This window comes from Oncorhynchus gorbuscha, linkage group LG03, assembly GCF_021184085.1.
Source record: "Oncorhynchus gorbuscha isolate QuinsamMale2020 ecotype Even-year linkage group LG03, OgorEven_v1.0, whole genome shotgun sequence".
Lineage (NCBI taxonomy): Eukaryota > Metazoa > Chordata > Actinopteri > Salmoniformes > Salmonidae > Oncorhynchus > Oncorhynchus gorbuscha.
In genome coordinates, this window is record NC_060175.1 from 55,185,808 (window position 1) to 55,200,525 (window position 14,718).

The following is a 14,718-nucleotide window of genomic DNA, read 5'->3' on the forward strand; positions in this document are numbered from 1 at the left end:
GCAAGTATTCTTTGCTTCAAAACATACATTATTAGTTTTACAAACAGACACCATTAGCTAGTTAGATAAAACCTGACAACTAAATAGGAATAAATGGTAGTTGTAAAGCTAACTAGCTACAAGCCAGGGGAAAGTTTATAGTTGCTCACGTTCATTCTAACATATCAGTCTATTCACATTCATACACGTTTTAGTTAAACTTACTTTGTTTTTGCCAACAACAATTACTTTCCCTGTTGCGGTTAGTGATGATGTTGGTGCTACAACATGCTTTTTCTCTCACTCTCACACTGCTTGTAACAACCAAGAGTGCAACCTGGTCTCAGAGCATTTTGTATTATTATATACAAAAATCTGAAATACTACATTTAGTATGATATGTTACCTTTGGTATAGTTACATAAAACAGATGTTTACTTAAGGCAAAAATGGAAGTAGGGTGGTTGGTTGGGATGGATGGATGGGTAGGTATATATTACAAATGTCTAGCAACCCAAAGGTTACGAGTTGGAATCTCCTCAAGGGCAACTTAAGCATTTTAGAAACTTTTCAACTACTTACAACTTTTTATCAACTTTGAAACTCCTTAGCATGTTAGCTAACCTTTCCCCTAACCCAAACCTTAGCTATTTTTTCTAACCCTTCCCCTAACCCTTTAACCTAACTATTGATGTACCAAAATTACATTTTTGGCCGATACCGATATCGGATATTTTCCTTGGCAAAAAAAAAATGATACCGATAACCGACATTTAAAATTTTAGCGGCCTTTCAAGCATTCTAGTACAGTTAAATAGTTAACACACACACATGGACGCAGCAGTCTAAGGCACTGCATCTCAGTGCAAGAGGCGTCACTACAGTCCCTGGTTCTAATAGGCTGTATCACATCTGGCCGTGATTGGGAGTCCCATAGGGCAGCACACAATTGGCCCAGCATCATCCGGGGTAGGCTGTCATTGTGAATAAGAATTTGTTCTGAACTGACTTGCCTGGTTAAATAAAGGTTACACGCATGCACATGCACACGCACGCACACACACACACACACACACACACACACACACACACACACACACACACACACACACACACACACACACACACACACACACACACACACACACACACACACACACACACACACACACACACACACACACACACACACACACACACACACACACACACACACACACACACACACACACACACCACTGACCAAAAAGTTATTTTGTTGGCATTTACATATATCCTCATTACCAGTAAAACATAATCAAAACCTATTTCTTTCACTTACTTGCTGTGCTGTTTCGTTGTTCATTTGTTCAGTCGTTTCATTCTTAACTAGGATTTCTATGGAACACCATTTGGGTCTTTGCGTGTCAAGAAATATACTATTTAACACTGTTTGAAATGTCAAATAACACTATTTGAAGTGCCAAATAAGCTTGTTGACCAACCAGGACCTAAATATGACTGCACGTCACATAACAATTTAACACGTTCATACATTTTTTAAAGTAGTTATTACACATTGATTACACTATCACTTGTATTTCATATGTCACAACGATTCATCGATACGTATGCTATGATGCTGGTAAAGTTGTCTCGCGCACCTACAGTACTGGTCATGAAAAAATCTAGCTAGCTCATGGATGCAAACAATGTTCTTCCCCAAAAACATAGCAAAAGGGCATAATCTCTTTCATTAGCTATAGTTCGCTAGCTAACTATGTAGCTAGGTGTCATTATCTAAAATAACCCTAATTTATAAGACAGTTCTTATTTGATTAATGGTGGTCGGACCCATCTATGTGAAGCTAGCCACAATGAGGATTAGCTACAATAGTGGACTTTGCGGTTAGCCTTCAAAATAAAAGTAAGGCATAATTCTACTAATTTGTATTCAATTGCATCACTGTCAATTACATACTTTTTGAAGGCAAACCGCAAATTCCACTATTGTGTCTAATCCTTATTGTGGCTAGCTTCACAACAAAAAAATAGGTCTGGTCGAGCCTCACTAGCCAGATGAAGCTAGCTGGCTGCTTACAATGTCAGCTTTGGGCAACAGGGTTAAGTAACTGGCTAGCAATTATTTTCTTGAACTGAACTTCAATTTCCATAGGCGAACATCAAGTGGAAACCTTGCTAATACTTACTCACAAGGATTCCTAAATCATTGCTAAAAATAATGTAAATGACTGTAGTTTCTACTGGTCATTGGTTTCAGGCTGGTTGTATTGGTGCTAGCTACGTACCAAGCGAAAGCTAGCTACCCCAGAAGTTGCGGTCGAACAAATTATGCTTTATTACCAACGTGGTATTGAAAACACATTGTTCGTGGCCGGTGTTTGCTTGTTTGCAGACTTTTTTGAACAGCTTTGACAGTATTTTTTGACACACAAACACCCAAACAGTGTTCCATAGTATGTATGTTGTGAAGCTAATAGCAGTGAGTCTATTACTGTATAACTCCGGTAGGGCAACATCTGAAAAATAGCACACTTGGTAGTGTGTACTGGTGCGCAACCAGTCGGCAAAAGCCAACATCACCCATGACAGAGAATGGTTGATTGTCAAGGGCAATGAATTCCATTATCTTGGCATTAATGGATTTCGCCTTTGAGTGGTCTCGCTGAAATTTTCTTACTCATTCAAATAACTGCTCGACTTGTTGATTGCTCGATCCACACTGCAGACATTGTGGGTTAGGTTAAGAATGCTCTGTTGCACATGAAGCGCAAAGTTTTTACGTGGGGTCATTACATCATGTTATATACCGTAGGGAGTTTACATAAACTTAGGTTGGAGTCAATAAAACTTGTTTTTCAACCACTCCACAAATTTCTTGTTAACAAACTATAGTTATGGCAAGTCGGTTAGGACATCTACTTTGTGCATGACACAAGTCCTTTTTCCAACAATCATTTGAGTCAATCGGAGGTGTACCTGTGGATGTATTTCAAGGACAACCATCAAACTTACTGTCTCTTTGCTTGACATCATGGGAAAATCAAAAGAAATCAGCCAATACCTCAGAAATAAATTGTAGATCTCCACAAGTCTGGTTCATCCTTGGGAGCAATTTCCAAATGCCTGAAGGTACCATGTTCATCTGTACAAACAATAGTACGCAAGTATAAACACCATGGAACCACACAGCCATCATCCCACTCAGGAAGGAGACGCATTCAGTCTCCTAGAAATGAACGTACTTTGGTGCGAAAAGTGCAAATCAATCCCAAAACAACAGCAAATAATCTTGTGAATATGCTGGAGGAAACAGGAACAAAAGTATCTATATCCACAGTAAAATGAGTCCTATATCGACATAACCTGAAAGTCCGCTCAGCAAGGAAGAAGCCACTGTGTAATGTCGTTAGTCTGTTGTTTGAAGTGAGTCAGACCGAAATGCAGCGTGTAGGTTACTCATGACTTTTAATGAAGAAAATGCTGTACATGAAATAACTGAGAATACAAAACAACAAACGAGTGAAACTACTTACAGCCTATCTGGTGACTAACACAAAGACAGGTACAATCACCCACGAAATACAACGCGCACTCAGGCTGCCTAAATACGGTTCCCAATCCGAGACAACGAGAATCAGCTGACTCCAATTAGGAATCGCCTCAGGCAGCCAAGCCTAACTAGACACACCCCTAATAATACACACTCCCAATTAATACAACCCCAATACGAAATACAACATATAAACCCATGTCACACCCTGGCCTACCCAAACATATAACAAAACACAAGATACAATGACCAAGGCGTGACACACTGCTCCAAAACCACCATAAAAAAGTCAGCATTTGGTCTGCAACTGCACATGGGGGGGATCATACTTTTTGGAGAAATGTCCTCTGGTCTGAAAATAGAACTGTTTGGCCACAATGACCATCGTTATGTTTGGAGGGGATAAAAGGAGGCTTGCAAGCCGAAAAACACCATCACGACTGTGAAACACGGGGGTGGCAGCATCATGTTGTGGGGGTGCTTTGCTGCAGGAGGGACTGGTGCACATCACACATCAGTCAGGAAGTTAAAGCTTGGTCGCAAATGAACAATGAAGTTGTGGCAAAATGGCTTAAGGACAACAAAGTCAAGGTATTGGAGTGGCCATTACAAAGCCCTGACCTCAATCCTATAGAACATTTGTGTGCAGAACTGAAAAAGCTTGTGCGAGCAAGGAGGCCAACAAACCTGACTCAGTTACACCAGCTCTGTCAGGAGGAATGGGTCAAAATTCACCCAACTTATTGTGGGAAGCTTGTGGAAGGCTACCTGAAATGTTTGACTCATGTTTTTTAAAATTATATATATATATTTTTAAAATCACCTTTATTTAACCAGGTAGGCCAGTTGAGAACAAGTTCTCATTTACAACTGTGACCATTTACAACACATAAACAAATGAACAGTCAATAACACAAAAGAAAAGAAAAATAGAAAGATCTATGTACAGTCGGTGCAAATGTAGAAGTGTACACAATAGGCAATAAATAGGCCATTAGAGGCGAAAATAATTTCAATTTAGCATTAATAGTGGAGTGATATGTGCAGATGATGATGTGCAAGTAGAGATACTGGGGTGCAAAAGAGCAAGAGGGTAAGTAATAATATGGGGACGAGGTAGTCGGGTGTGCTATTTACAGATTGGCTGTGTACAGGTACTGTGATCGCTAAGCTGCTCTGACAGCTGATGCTTAAAGTTAGAGAGGGAGATATAAGACTCCAGTTAAACAATTTAAAGGCAATTCTACCAAATACTAATTGAGTGTATGTAAACTTCTGACTCACTGGGAATGTGATGAAAGAAATAAAAGCTGACATAAATCATTCTCTCAAGTATTATTCTGACATTTCTTTCTTAAAATAAAGTGGTGATCCTACCTAACCTAAGACAGGGAATTTGACTATGATTAAATGTCAGGAATTGTGAAAAACTGAGTTTAAATGTATTTGGCTAAGGTGTATGTAAACTTCCGACTTCAACTGTAGGTATGCACGTCAGCTTTGACGTCGGTTTTGCACATAGGTGTTAAACTAGACATCCGATATATTGTGCATCCCTAAACCTAACTCTTAAACATAACCTTTGCCTTAACCCCTAACCCTAAAAGCTAGCCTAGCTAACGTTAGCAACCTAGCCACCTAGGAAGAATTCATAATCATAACATATTGTACATTTTGCAAATTCGTACATATAATACAAATTGTAATTTGTAACATGGGTGTTCTGATTTACTTACAGAATAATACAAAATGCTGTGAGACCAGGTTGGAAAGTGAGAACAAAGCATTCAGTGGGGGCAGGGGAAGTGATTCACTTTCCAGCAGTGAAGGCCTTTAAAAAAACATATTTTACCCACTTCGTACATTTGGGGAGACATGTCCCCCACATCCCCCTGGCTCCTACGCCCATTATCATAGAGTATTAACTTCTTATATCATCCACCAATTTTGATTGCATTAAAAAACAGTTTTATCAGTATGATGAATGATTAGGCTATAATTACCCTTTATTTATTACAAAAAGTTAATGGGGGCCTACGGCCTTATCTGTCCTTTTTAACAAATTCTGCAGTTCACTCTGCACTCCTTGCCAAATCTGTTTTGTTGAGTAATAGAGGGAAAGATGTATGTTTACTTTAAGAAGTTGTCAAATGGCTCCCGGGACTGCATGCGGAAACGTGTTGAAAGTTACCTATGTCTTTGAGAAAACAGCCTGCCAGTTTCATTAGTTTAGTTTGGCCCTGAGCAGAGCCCCATCAACTGTAATCAAGATTTGTAGGTGCACACACTGGTCTTCTCTGTGCTCTACAGAACAGCAGCTCCAGCCAAGTGACATCAGCACTAGCTGCTGAGAGAGAGTCAGAGTCCAAGTCCTTTTCTTTCGCATCCTAAATTAAAGCTTCATGACAACACAGGCCCACATATCACACATAACCCAAATTCGTAGCCCGCCCTAACGCATGTAATCTACGATGAACTGCTTAATGGTTACGTTGGCTCATCCCTGATCTGATTTATTTCATAAATTCAACACCATATGAATCATACCCCACTGATGTAATCCCATAATCACTACATATCCCGGTTCTGGTCACACTGTGCTGCGGCCTAGGAGGCTGCTTTAGAGTTTAGTGGTGGGTTTGTCTTTGGTTGGGCCATGTGCTTATTACTTACCTGCCTGTCCGATCCAACCACAGCCCACCGCAGTGCTGCATATCAGCAAGCTCAGGGTCCATGCCAGTGAGAGGTCTCTGGGGCAGATTTATAGGGGAATTTAGTGTATTATATACGTGACCTTCCGGGGCGTGCATGGCAAGGCTCCCAGGCTAGGTTCATGGTCTATTAACACACTCCCTGTCCGGGTGAGATTACCGGGCTGGCGGCAGAGGATTAACACATAAAAACCCTTATCTAGTGAGTCAACTGTCAAGAATGCGTCCCTCGCCGAGTTTTTGTCAGACGCAGGAGGCGGAGGTTCTGTCTGTCTGTTGCTGGAGAGAGGATGAACCGAAGATGGATACGAAGATAGTGTCTGCTCAGTTATAGGCAACCATTTTCACACTCTCATGTTCACACAAACCGTATCATGCTGGCTCAGATGTTTTGGACTTTTCTAGTATGGTTCCAGCAACTGTGGTGAATGTGAAACCAGGCCAGGGACACAGTACATCTAAGCTTGGCTCAGTAGTGTAATAAGGGATTATTCTCCCAGCCATTCAGAGACTTATTAGCCTGGCCCCAGATCCATATTAAACCAACATGTCTCACTATTGTTGTATTGCCTACATATTCAGAGGAATTGGATAAAGCACTTAGATCGTGGACCAGACTTGTGGCTAAGCCTATATGCCCTAGTTTGTCTACCCCGAGGTAGACAGCTTACCCTCTCCTCTCCAGCTTCTGACCTCTGACCACCAGTGTTGACCATCTAGGCCAGGCAGCTCCAGCGCTGTTTGGTTTAGTTGAGGTGACACCAAGTATATACAATATATCGAAAGGATGTGTCAAAGGGACTTGGTTCCTACATCATTCTATTCAGTCTTCAAGTGCAGGAACACACCAAACGATCATCTCTATATATGTTATCAGAAGAATGAGGACCAACCAGAGAGAATCAACTCCAAACCAGGAGTTGAAACCGGTTCAGGGAATGGAACAGAAAGATAACATAATTTTTGATGAACAGAATCAGAACCGAGAACGAAAGTGATCTATACTGTTCCGGAACAGAACCTTTATTTTAAAAGAATAGAAACTGGTTAATGTTATTTTATATTCTAAGCATTTTTTTCCAGTCCCACAAAAAAACGCAACCAAGTGCCTATACAAAGCCCTCACTCTGAAACATATTCCTGTCTGCCTGCTAGCCAGCTGAAAATCTTATCCAGTGTGTGTGTGTAGGCTACCTGCCCTTTCCCCCTCCGAAGCAAAGTCTAGTAGCCTACTGACGTTACAAGCGTGATTCAGAAATTAGGGAGAGAGATTAATTAGAGATGTAATTAATTAGAGATGTAATTAGAGAAGAATGGATTAACCTTTTCACTGCTAGTTAAGGATACTATAGGTAGCATGTTTCACATTGGATTTATAAACTTCAAAAAGGTAAGACGTGTTTTTATTTGAATTCTGGTGCCGCTTGCACACACAAGTTGTTAGCTAGCTAGTTGGCCCAACGTTAAGCCAACTCTGAAGTTCAAAGACATTCAAAGTTCCTTCACAGAAGCCGCTCCTCTATAGGTATAATTCTGTGGGCCTGATTCAGATAAGATAACGAATGTCTCTGCCCCACACACAAAATTTCAGTCGCACCTTGCGCCTTACACTCATTTGTCTAATGCGTGTAAATAGCTTGCCGACTCCATACTTCATCCATATTGATTGGTGAAGAAATTTAATGTTGAGCTAAACGTAAAAAAAAATGATTTAAGAGGTTTCAAATGGAACAGAAAGGAACGATATAAACCATTACATTTTTTGGGGTTCAAACCTGTTCAGAACTCTATTAATCTGTTAATAAAGTTCTGAAACTTAATCTGTTCCAACCCCTGGTCTAAAAAGGAAATTCTCTCAGTGTAGCTTTGAGAGTATAATGTAGCTACTGCCATCTGCGGGTATGTAGTGTGAAGTTGGATTTTGCCCGTAATGCTTATCCAATCCTTTCAGAACTACACAGTACCTAGGGGATAAGGGTTGTTTCAAACCCCACTACTTTTGTGTTGCAAGTACTAACCCTAACCCAAGTACCATGCTCCAGCCCAATAAGTTATGGGAATCACTCTCTATAAGTCTCTGTGTATCTCTCCTGACAAAGACAAAGTGGCTGTTTGTGTATCTTCATAGTGCGACCGATGAGAGTGTTTTGTCCCTGCTGTTGTTGTCATTGCCCCTGAGTCTGAGGAACATTCACCAGCAGTTTGTGTGGTTCAAGCACAAACATCATCATTAGTAACTTTCACAAACTCCTGGAGCTAATACAACTTCAATAAGTGGCCAACTTTCTCAGCCTCAAATTGCACGTATAAATGTAAATATTACAGTTGAACAACCCCTAGTCTAGTGTTAGGACATGGACTCTCTCTTTCACAGTGTTGGGGAAAGGGAACATTGAGTGGGCCATAATGTCAAAGCTGGTTCGCATCCCACAACCAAATAGAGGGAAACAGTTAGGGCATATAATATAGGTGGGTTTTTCTATAAACTAGGGTACGTACCAGTGAGCTGTTACAAAGGCATTCATAATTGTTTGATTTTTTTCTTCATGTGAATACATTACGATATAAAAGGGGAACATACAGGACCAGTCAAAAGTTTGGACACACCTACTCATTCAAGGGTTTTTCTTTATTTGTACTCTTTTCTTCATTGTAGAAAAACAGTGAACACATCAAAACTATGAAATAACACATATGGAATCATGTAGTAACCAAAATGGTGTGAAACAAATCAAAATACATTTTATATGTAATATTTTTCAAGGAAGCCACCCTTTGCCTTGATGACAGCTTTGCACACTCTTGGTATTCTCTCAACCAGCTTCATGAGGTAATCACCTGGAATGCATTTAAATTAGCAGGTGTGCCTTGTTAAAAGTTCATTTGTGGCATTTCTTTCCTTAATGCGTTTGAGCTAATCCGTTGTGTTGTAACAAGGTAGGGGTGGTATACAGAAGATTTGGTAAAATACCAAGTCCATATTATGGCAAGATAATAAATAAATAAAGAGAAACAACAGCCCATCATTACTTTAAGACATGGTCAGTCAATCCGGAAAACTTCAAGAACTTTGAAAGTTTCTTCAAGTGCAGTCGCAAAAAACATCAAGCGCTGTGATGAAACTGGTTCTCATGAGGACCGCTACAGGAAAGGAAGACCCAGAGTTACCTTTGCTGCAGAGGATAAGTTCATTAGAGTTACCAGCCTCAGAAATTGCAGCCCAGTTCAAGTAATATACACATCTCAACATTAACTGTTCAGAGGAGACTGTGTGAATCAGGCCTTCATGGACAAATTGCTGCAAAGAAAACACTACTAAAGGGCACCAATAAGAAGAAGAGACTTGCTTGGGCCGAGTAACACGAGCAATGGTGGAAATCTGTCATCCTATCACGCAGAGAAGGTGAACAGATGATCTCCGCATGTGTGGTTCCCAGCGTGAAGCATGGAGGAGGAGGTGTGATGGTGCTTTGCTGGTGACATTGTCAGTGATTTATTTAGAATTCAAGGCACACTTAACCAGCATGGCTACCAGAGCATTCTGCAGCGATATGCCATCCCATCTGGTTTGCGCTTTGTGGGACTATCATTTGTTTTTCAACAGGACAGTGACCCAACACACCTCCAGGCTGTGTAAGGGCTATTTAAGCAAGAAGGAGAGTGATGGAGTGTTGCATCATATGACCTAGCCTTCACAATCACCCAACCTCAACCAAATTGAGATGGTTTGGGATGAGTTGGACAGCAGAGTGAAGGAAAAGCAGCAAACAAGTGCTCAGCATATGTGGGAACTCCTTAAAAACTGTTCCAGGTGAAGTTGGTTGAGAGAATGCCAAAAGTGTGCAAAGCTGTCACCAAGACAAAGGGTGGCTACTTTGAAGAATAATCAAATCTCAAATATATTTTTATTTGTTGAACACTTTTTTGGTTACTACATGACTCCATATGTTATTTCATAGTTTTGATAGCATCACTATTATTCTACAATGTAGAAAATAGTAAAACATAAAGAGAAACACTTGAATACGTAGGTGTGTCCAAAAGTTTGACTGGTACTGTTGATGCATTCAATATAATTAATGAGTTGAATCAGAACCTAGTTGTTAAATCCCTTTCTCATGCTTGGAGTCTTCACAGATTTGGCAAAACTCATGTGATAAAAAAACACTACCTTTCTCTCCTTAGATTTATGATACTGTTGTTTGTTTTTATATCATATACTAAGCATTTAACAATTTAATTACACATTGACTTTGGCCCTGTGAAATTCCTGGATATTGCTGTCAGGATCTTTTTTTAGTGTGGAGATCTCAGAAGTGTACTGTAACCTCCTAACATTTGTGTTACCGTGTGAAAACAGCTTCATTGGCACATATATCCAAAATAATGCAAAGTCCAATGCTTCAAACAGAAAGTGTAACTTTAATATTGATACTGTCATTAATGGGGTTCTTCAGTAATTATGCATAATAGTTGTTTGATACGAGTTTGATGTCGCGCTGTTTAGTTCCATGGGGACATTATTGCACAACATCAGCTGATTCAGGAAAGGATTTTTCTGTGATAAAGAGCTTGTGTGTTACTGCACGCAATTTAACAACAGCCAAAGTGGCCAAAGTGCGGGAATTAATGTTGATCTCGAGGATTGACAGAACATTTTGGTGACTATGTTGTTGCAGTGGTCAAGATAATTAGCCTACTTGGTGGACAGAGCAATCGGGAACATGAAAACGGCTTATTTATTCGTTTTTGAATAGAAACTGAAGAAGAAAAATAAATTACTTGTTTTTCCCATTTTTGCATATTAAATCAAAACACAACTTTATATTTCAATGTTCAAATGTGGGTGGGGTTAAATGAGGAATGCCTGGTCAAGTGCACAGCCAACTCTTCCTGTCCTTTCAGAGCAGGAGGTCACCATTATAACTTCATCCTACGAATCCAAGTCATTCATTGATTAATACATAGCTGCCCATAATATTCCACAGTGCCAAGATAAGGTAAGACATCTCAATTTCTGCATAACATTTAGTGTGTAGTGTCTTATTAATGAACTCTTGTTAATGCAAATGGTTAGCTCAATGATATATCCTAGCTACCTAGCTAACCATTGGTCATCTTATTAAATAATAAAATACAGCCAAAACAACCGTATCTATTGATAGACTAGAGATCAAATCACATCAAATCAACGTTTATTTGCCACGTCTGCCAAATACAACAGGTGTAGACCTTACAGTGAAATGCTTACTTATAGGTGACCAATAGATAAGTAAAGTAATAAAAACAACAGTAAAAAGACAGTGAAAAATAACAGTAGCGAGGCTTTATATAGTAGTGAGGCTATATACAGGCACTGGTTAGTCAGGCTGATTGAGGTAGTATGTACATGTAGGTATACATACTTGCACAGGGGTTATGCCCCAGCTATAGTTAGTCAGCGATTTCACATCTAACTAGCTGGAATGAAGCAAGGGTATGAATAGTAGACATGTAAATATATCATTTGACTGTTTACAGCAGGTCTTCAAGCCTGATTAGGGTGCCGTGGATGTGTCCAGCTTAGACCTTACTGTGAAATGCTTACTTTACAAGCCTTTAACCTAACAATTTCAGTTTTAAGAAAATATTACTAAAATAAAATAAAGTTGCAAATTAAAAAAGTAACAAAAAAATAACAATAATGAGGCTATAACGACAGAGTCAATTTGTGGGGGTACAGATTATTCAAGATAATATGTACTGTACATGTAGGTAGGGGTAGAGTGACTATGAATAGATAATAAACAGCGTGTTGCAGCAGTGTAAAAACAAGGGGGGGGGGGGGGGGTCAATGCAAATAGTAAAGCAAAATAATTACTCAGCAGTCTTATGGTTTGGGGGGTAGAAGCTGTTAAGGAGCCTTTTGGACCTAGACTTAGCGCTCCGGTACCGCTTGCCATGCAGTAGCAGAGAGAACAGTCTATGACTTGGGTGACTGGAGTCTTTGACACATTTTTGGGCCTTCCTCTGACACTGCCAAGTATAGTATTTAGGTCCTGGATCGCAGGAAGCTTGGCCCCAATGATATACTGGGCCGTACGCACTACCCTCTGTAGCACATTATGGTCGGATGCCGAGTTGCTGCCATACCAGGGAGTGAGCAACCGGTCAGGATGCTCTCGATGGTGCAGCTGTATAACTTTTTGAGGATCTGGGGACCCATGCCAAGTCTTTTCAGTCTCCTGAGACTGTGCCCTCTTCACGACATTCTTAACGGTTTGGACCATGATAGTTTGTTGGTGATGTGGACACCAAGGAACTTGAAGCTCTCGACCTGATCCACTACGGTCCCATCAATGTAAATGGGGGCTAGGCCCTCCTTTTCCTGTAGTCCACGATCATCTCCTTTGTCTTGCTCACGTTGAGGGAGAGGTTGTTGTCCTGGCACCACAGTCCCAGTTCTCTGACCTCCTCCCTATAGGCTGTCTCATCGTTGTCGGTGATCAGGCCTACCACCGCTGTCGTCAGCAAACTTAATGATCAAATCAAAATCAAATCTAATTTTATTTGTCACATACACATGGTTAGCAGATGTTAATGCGAGTGTAGCGAAATGCTTGTGCTTCTAGTTCCGACAATGCAGTGATAACCAACAAGTAATCTAACTAACAATTCCAAAACTACTGTCTTATACACAGTGTAAGGGGATAAGGAATATGTACATAAGGATATATGAATGAGTGATGGTACAGAGCAGCATACAGTAGATGGTATCGAGTACAGTATATACATATGAGATGAGTGTGTAGACAAAGTAAACAAAGTGGCATAGTTAAAGTGGCTAGTGATACATGTATTACATAAGGATGCAGTCGATGATGTAGAGTACAGTATATACATATGCATATGAGATGAATAATGTAGGGTAAGTAACATTATATAAGGTAGCATTGTTTAAAGTGGCTGGTGATATATTTACATAATTTCCCATCAATTCCCATTATTAAAATGGCTGGAGTTGGGTCAGTGTCAATGACAGTGGCTGCTGCCAACACACTCAATGTTAGTGGTGGCTGTTTAACAGTCTGATGGCCTTGAGATAGAAGCTGTTTTTCAGTCTCTCGGTCCCAGCTTTGATGCACCTGTACTGACCTCGCCTTCTGGATGATAGCGGGGTGAACAGGCAGTGGTTCGGGTGGTTGATGTCCTTGATGATCTTTATGGCCTTCCTGTAACAACGGGTGGTGTAGGTGTCCTGGAGGGCAGGTAGTTTGCCCCCGGTGATGCGTTGTGCAGTCCTCACTACCCTCTGGAGAGCCTTACGGTTGAGGGCGGAGCAGTTGCCGTACCAGGCGGTGATACAGCCCGCCAGGATGCTCTCGATTGTGCATCTGTAGAAGTTTGTGAGTGCTTTTGGTGACAAGCCAAATTTCTTCAGCCTCCTGAGGTTGAATAGGCGCTGCTGCGCCTTCTTCACGACGCTGTTGGAGTCATGTTTGGCCATGCAGTGGGTAAACAGAGCGTATAGGGGGACTAAGCATGCACCCCTGAGGGGCCCCCATGTTGAGGATCAGCGCGGCAGATGTGTTGCCTACACTCATCACCTGGGGCGTTCAGTCAGGAAGTCCAGGATCCAGTTGCAGGGGTAGGTGTTCAGTCCCAGGAACATAAGCTTAGTGATGAGCTTGGAAGGCACTATGGTGCTGAACGCTGAGCTGTAGTCAAGCTGAGCTGGGATCACTTAGAAATGTCCTTGTTTTTGAAAGAAAAGCACATTTTTTTGTCTATTAAAATAACATCAAATTGGTCAGAAATACAGTGTAGACATTGTTAATGTTGTTAAGGACTATTGTAGCTGGAAACGGCAGAGTTTTTATGGAATAACTACTTTACATAGGCGTACAGAGGCCCATTATCAGCAACCATCACTCATGTGTTCCAATAACACGTCGTGTTAGTTAATCCAAGTTTAGCATTTTTAAAAGGCTATTTGATTATTAGAATACCCTTTTGCAATTATGTTAGCACAGCTGAAAATGGTTGTTTTGTTCTGATTAAAGAAGCAATTAAACTGGCCTTTAGACTAGTTGAGTATTTGGAGCGTCAGCATTTGTGTGTTCGATTACAGGCTCAAAATGGCCAGAAACAAATAACTTTCTTCTGAAACTCGTCAGTCTATTCTTATTTGGGGAAATGAAGGCTATTCCATGAGAGAAATTGCCAAGAAACTGAAGATCTCGTACAACGCTCTGTACTACTCCCTTCACACAACAGCACAAACTGTCCCTAACCAGAATAGAAAGAGGAGTGGGAGGCCCCGGTGCACAACTGAGCAAGAGGACAAGTACATTAGAGTGTCGAGTTTGAGAAAGAGACACCTCACAAGTCCTAAACTGGCAGCTTCATTAAATAGTACCCGCAAAACACCAGTCTCAACGTCAATAGTGAAGAGGCGACACAATTGACGTTGAGACTGGTGTTTTGCGGATACTA